Source organism: Hemicordylus capensis, chromosome 2, assembly GCF_027244095.1.
Source record: "Hemicordylus capensis ecotype Gifberg chromosome 2, rHemCap1.1.pri, whole genome shotgun sequence".
In the NCBI taxonomy this organism is placed as follows: Eukaryota; Metazoa; Chordata; class Lepidosauria; order Squamata; family Cordylidae; genus Hemicordylus; species Hemicordylus capensis.
In genome coordinates this window covers 209,409,205-209,415,461 of record NC_069658.1, presented here as the reverse complement: position 1 = coordinate 209,415,461, position 6,257 = coordinate 209,409,205, and the positions used below count along the sequence as shown (strand labels likewise).

Below are 6,257 nucleotides of genomic sequence, written 5' to 3'. Positions count from 1 at the left end.
TGGGAAATATCCCACGAGACCTGCACAGAGACACTCTGGAACGCGATCTGTCCGATATCTCCATGCTGAACGAGCCATGCCAGCCCAGCGGCCAACCACGCCAGGAACTCCTGGAGGACCCCCTGGACCTGGAGAAGACCCTCCGCCGTCAAGGACCCAGCCCCTGAGGCTGCAATGGGCGGAAGAAGACGGGCACGGCCCTGCCGGCCACACGCAAGGTCTTAACATGAAAGAAGCTTCTCCCGAAGGAAGAGGAACGTGCTCCATCCACCCCACACATCGACTCTTGAGAACCTTATTTCAGGTTAAGAGCTTCCTTGCTGCGATTCTGATTGCTCCCATCGGTCACTTCCATGGCCTCCTCTCCATCAATGCATCTAAAAGCGGGGCTGCGAGTTCTCTGTCCACGCCCCTCTGGTCCTACTGGGGGGCTGGGACCCTGGCAAAGAGTCAGTCAATGCAATGCTGTTCATTCTGCTCAAAGACCAGCACGGAGCCACGACTGAGAGAGCTTGGGGCGTGGAGAAACACCACGCCAAGCTCATGTGCAAATTGAAGGGCTCGTCCTCCTAAAACCCCAAGGAAGGGGCCCTGCTACGCCCACGGGGGGGGGGGCAAGCAACCACACGCCCCACCCTAGCCTGGTCGGACGGAGCTCCACCGGAGCTGCAGACAAGCCCAGTGAGGTTTCTTCCCCGGCCGGAGGAGGCCAGACCGCCGGGATACCCCCAGAGGACCCCCCCAGACCACACGTTGCCTCCCGCCCTCAAGATGAGACCAGGTCCCCCGCTCTCCTGGCTTGGACTGCACCCTGGACGCTGTCCAGATTCACACACACGTGGGAGTCAAGGAGGACTTGCCCACATTGGCAGCTCCGCAACTAATTCAACAACAACAACAACAACAAATATTTATGGACCGCTTTCCAACAAAAGCTTCCAGAGTCGTTTACATAGAGAAATAACAAACCAATAAATCAGGTGGCTCCCAGTCCCCAAAGGGCTCACAGTCTAAAAAGAGGCATAGACAGACACCAGCAACAGCCACGGGAAATACGGTGCTGGAGGCGGAGAGGGCCAGTTGCTCTCCCCCGGATGAGTCCCTCCTCAGGTTGCCTTTCGCAACACCGGGCCAGGTCTGTGAGCCACACTCCTGCGTGCACGCAGAGGGACACGGGGAGCTGCCTTCTCCTCCTCCCGAGTCAGACCCTCGGGCCACCCAGCTCAGTAGGGTCTACCCGGACTGGCAGTGGCTCTGCAGAGGTTGAATCTGGGACCTCCTGCGTGCAAAACAGGGGCTCTGTTGCCACTGAGCTGCAGCCACATTCCTGCCTGCTGCCGGCCCGGGTTTGTCAGACCAGCCTGCCTTCTGCATGCAAGACAGGGGCTCTGTTGCCACCGAGCAAGAGCCCACCCCTTCCCCAAAGATTCCCTGCAGCCTCTTGGAGGACTCAGTGCAGGGATGAAAAGCCAGCCCGCCGAAGCCTGCTGCTTGCTAGAAGGAGAAGCCAGATGCCTGGAAGCCACTGATTCTTATGCGGAGGAGTGTCTGGCACGGCCCATTCACACCTCCTGGCCATCCAGAGGCTCTATCCAACTCCCCCCCCCCCCAGCAATCAACTCCCTGCTGATGGAGGGAAACCCTCTGGCCTGTCCAGGGCGAAGAGAGCTGTCTTCCTTGCTCTTCAGGGAGACATCCAAAGGGAAGTGCCAGAAGCAAAAGCCTCCTCTGGATTTAGTTTCTGAAGAAGAGCCTGCAGAAGCCGAGGAGAGCCCTCCTTCAGGTGGGGGCTTCAGGAAGCTCACCGGAGACCGTCTGTCCTTCCTACTCTTGCAGTGCTCTGGGTGTGGCCTCTGCCTTCTCACCTGGCATTCCTGAGGACTAGCACTTTGCTTTTGTCATGCAGATGGTGTCTTTGCAGGGCTATTGAGGGCTCTTATCCAGCCATTCAACTCTAATCAAATGCAAGGGGTGGGGAGTGATGTTTTGTGTCCTGGATCTCACCTTTTATTCCCTCTCTTTTCAGACTGCCAGCACCTCCCGCCCACAAACATGCAGGATGTTATCTGAGCAATCTGGCCTGGGCCCTTGTGCAGATAAGGAGGGCTTAAGGCCCTTTTCCCCCTCCACACAAAGACACATCCTGTTTTCCCAAAGGACTTGAACTGCTGTGTTTGTCTTCAGCTGCTGCTGCTGCTCTATTTCGGAAGAGGAGGTCCTGGGTGCTGGACGGAGGGAGTGAGACGGGGCCAGAGAGGTGAGCCGAGGCCGGTGACCAGGAGGACAATGCAAGTGACAGATGGGCTGTAAGTACACCCCGGATTTGATTCCCTTCAGTTTTATTAGCTTTCCCTAACGCTCTCAGGTGTTTTCCTTCCTCCGCCGGCACCGGAAGCCCGTGGGCTCCAGTCCACAGAAGCTTCTGCTGCAGTAAATGTGTTAGTCTTTCAGGTGCCACAGGACTCTTGGCTGATTTTGCCCCATTTTGGGGGGGAGCGATCATAAGGGGAGAGTGAAAAGCAACAGCTTTGGAACAGGAATTGGTGCTGGTGCTGAAAGGGTTAAGAGAGCATGCTTGGGAAAGGGGGCGGGTTTATGCAGATTTAAGACCAATCGGCATTGGAGCCAGGGCTAAGCGAGCCGTGAAGCTGACGAGATCCCGAGACCCCACCGATTCTGAGATTAAAAGGGCCTGGCAGGGGAGGCTTCCCCTCGATGGGGAAGGAGCCACGTTCTGGGAGCGTCTCTGGAGGGCTGGCGGATGGGGCTTCCCCCTCTATGGGGCTGGGCCCCTCAGGGTGCCGCATTGCTCTCGGAGCCCTCGAAGGGCCCGGGCTGGGTACGAAAGGTTGGTTCTGGGAGAGCCCTAGTATCGCTTCTCGGCCTTATGGCTAAGATCAAGTGTAGTATCTGTTCTTATCAGTTTAATATCTGGTATGTCCTCTATTTGGGGGCAGTATCTTAAATGGATTTTTGGGAGTGGGAGATGGAATAGGAGCTTGCTCCATCCACTCCAGCATCAACCTGGTATTGCAGTATCTCCAGGAATGGTGCATTTTCCCTCTGGGGAGAATCTGCTGGGTTCAAAGACAGAAAAGATCTTCCTTTTTTCTCTGGCTCTTCCTGCTTCCTTTGGCCTCCTCTTGAGAGGCTTCTTTCCCCCCCAGAACTTTTTTTTTTGCTGCTGCTGTTCTGCTTCCTAGAGGTCTGCCTGCTTCCTCTGGGGCTCTGAAATCCCCTTGAGAGCTGCATTTCTCTTGGAACGGCTTCTTTTTCACAGATTGGCTTCTTTTTCACTGTTCTGATGCTCAAGTTCTGCTCTCTTCCCCCTCTCAGTTTCGCCTGCTGGCTCTGAAGTCCGAGGATTAATCTTCCTGCAGCCAGATGTGGGAAAAGGTCTGCAGAAAGCAGGACTGGGAAATATCCCACGATCCCTGCGCAAAGGCGTGGATACTGTCTGCTGGGTGAAGCCGAAATGCACGACAAAGGGGTCTGGGTTCTGTTCCACCCTGTACGGTCACTTGTCATTTGGGCCGAGGCCTTCTTCAGGGGCAAGATTTGCAGTAGTTTCAAGAGGGCTTTTTAGAAGTGAACCCTGGCCTTCTTGTAAGGAGGTCTCTTGGAAACACTACACCTGTTGCCCCTGAAGAAGGCCTCGGCCGAAAGGCATTGGGCTAATAGGCTCTTTCTCTTTTTTCACTTCCAGTTGGGCTGCTTCCTGTCTCCCACCCCCAGGTCTGCTACTCCACACAGAACCAGCCACTGAAGGGGATGCTTGTCTCTAGACTGTCTTTCTGCAGCAAAAGGATCTCCCCCAGAGTCATGCCGAGAGGTCTTTTCTTCCTAGACAGCCTGAAATACACATCAGACCTTTTGAAAAACAAGAATGGTGCTTGCATCTAAAACACAGGAGCAGAGTCTGCACGTGAATCGCTTTTTCGGCAACAGCCTTCGAAAGGCAGGAGATATGGGGCTCTGTGGGGAGGGAGGGAAGCAGAAGGCTCTCCACCAAGTATCCAAGGCCTGGCTACCCAGCCGAGCTCAAGTTTCGCAACACGCCTGCCAAACACAAGATGAATACGACAGACATCTCTTTATTTACAACCAAGGTTTAAACATTCAAGCAGGGTTACAAAACAACACCTAAGTCAATAACAGCCCATCAACACATATGAATGCTTTGGACCAAACCCTGAACTAAGGACTCCGACCAGTTGTTTGTTCAATCAATCAGTCAATTTGTTGATTACAGTCTCTGAGCAGCCAAGCAAGTGACAAATACACCATAAAACATCCATAGCCTATAACACCCATTAAAGAGACAGTTAACAACCAGTGTTGTAAAGTGCCCAGAGAATAATTTGTTACGGGGTGGCTAACAAAGTTTATGAATGATTATTATTTATTGAGGATCATTCTACATAATAACCCCAAACCCTCACTCTAACTTCTGCAGGCAGTTAATGAAGGAGTTGACCTGCTGCTTCCTTGTCACACACACTACAGGGCAGAATTCTGCTGCCTTGAAAGTGGTGTCGGGGTTAACGTCGGAAAGGAGGTTGTGGCGAACTGGGATTGGGTTTCCAGCCCTGGACCTCCCCGAGTTGTGTCTGCAAACCCTCCTCCAGTGGAGCTCCCTCGGCCACCAGTCTCCTGTGAGAGGAAACCAACATTAAAACTTCCATCGAGAACCAGGGTGGACTCCCAATCGAGCCAACATGCCTTGAAACCTCTTGAAAGAGCAGCGTGTGGCCACAGAAGTGCACCTCGGTCATTCAGGGGCCTGTGGACCTCAAGGCCTTTGGGAGGCCCGCCCAGTGCAAGTTAAGCATCAGCCCCCGACACACACATACACGACAAATGCTGTATTTTGAACACGTGGGCTCTTGAGGGCACAGGCAGCAGCTGGACACATAAGAATGTAGGAATATGAAACGGGAATATTTCAACACGCAACTTAACAAATTTCCCTCCCACATATTTCTTTCCCCACTCCCACCTCTGTCTCTGAAGCGCCCGGTGCAGGCCACAGTCACACTCAACACAGCTACCCTATCACCCGGGACAGACCAAGGAGGATTTGGGGGGGTGGACTTTGGCTCCGAAGTCCAGGGGTGAGAGGCAGTGCCTCTGTGCCAGAGCAGGCACGTCGGGAGACAGAAGGGAGGAGGTTTCCAGCCAGATCAAGTGTGAAACCATCCCAAGCTAGTTTTTTTAAGCAGATCTCAAAAGCAGGACAGTTTACAGGCAAGCCAAGCAAAATGGGGAAAATGCCCAAGCGAGGTACCTTTCTTCCTGTCTGGTGGAGGCTCAGTCGCTCTCCGGTCTCACGTTGCAGTTCAGAAAACAGCAGCTGGCATGGTGGTGAAGTCTGCACGCTCCCAGGAACCATGCAGCCTGGCCTCAGCTAACCAAGCTAAACTGCCACCAAAGCAGCGTGTTGGGAACTGCTGCAACAGAGAGAGAGAGTCCCTCCCTCCCAGGACTCACCCCACCTAACTAACTAACAAAAGCTGCTGGCCGCTTCCTTTATAGGGAAAGATTTGCCAATTAAGCAGCGTCCCCCCAGGGAAAGAAGGAAAGCTAGCGAGAGATGAGGACAACCTTCCTCTGGGAGCTCAAACAATCCCAAGCTGAATGTTTCTAATGCTTCCTGAAGAGAGCCATTTCCAAACAATAGGAGCCAGCCTTGGCATGATGTGCTGGTACTTAAGAATACTTGGAATCGGGGGTTTCGCAACAGGTTAGTGAGAGACAAGGAATCCACAAAGGAAGAGCAACCTGGGCTTTTGGGATGGAGAGGAGGGGAGTCCTGATATGGGACATGAACGCGTTTTTCAGCTGAACAAAGGCCCATTCCGCCACAGAGGTGGTGTGTGTGTATAACAATCCTCTCTCCTACCTGGTAAATCTAGCAAAAGGGGGAGTCTAAGCAAGGAACACACACCTCTTTATAAAATAAACAAGATGCTCCCTCCATTCCACCAGCAGCCGCAGGGGCACAAAGACAGGGAGGAAGGAATCCCTCCCTCCCAGCCAAGCAGAGGACTGCACATTAGAGCATGAGAAAGAAGAGACTCTTCAAAGTTTTGGGGATGAGTTGGGTTTTAACTTCTGCCACCATTTATTTTTATTTTTATTTTTTTGCTACAGTAAGGGTATTGCCTGCCTTCTTATCTGAAAGGAGGAACGAACTGTAAAAACCATCCTCTCTACCTGACCCTGATGGAGTTTTTGTTTTTGTTTTTTTTACGTTC

General features: G+C 53.0%; 1 long non-coding RNA gene and 1 other non-coding gene across 3 annotated transcripts; both read left to right on the top strand.

Annotated features, from left to right (window-relative positions):
* The first annotated feature begins 2,244 nt into the window (after positions 1–2,244).
* On the top strand, positions 2,245–4,383 carry LOC128346985 (uncharacterized). Of its 2 annotated transcripts, none has more exons than XR_008317330.1 (3): positions 2,245–2,306; positions 3,337–3,490; positions 3,707–4,383. It is a non-coding gene; the product is annotated as an uncharacterized LOC128346985 (long non-coding RNA). The 2 variants fall into 2 exon arrangements; XR_008317329.1 differs by lacking the exon at positions 2,245–2,306 and adding an exon at positions 2,912–2,934.
* On the top strand, positions 2,872–3,061 carry LOC128348333 (U2 spliceosomal RNA). The gene has a single exon (XR_008318083.1). It is a non-coding gene; the product is annotated as a U2 spliceosomal RNA (small nuclear RNA).
* Positions 4,384–6,257: the final 1,874 nt, after the last annotated feature.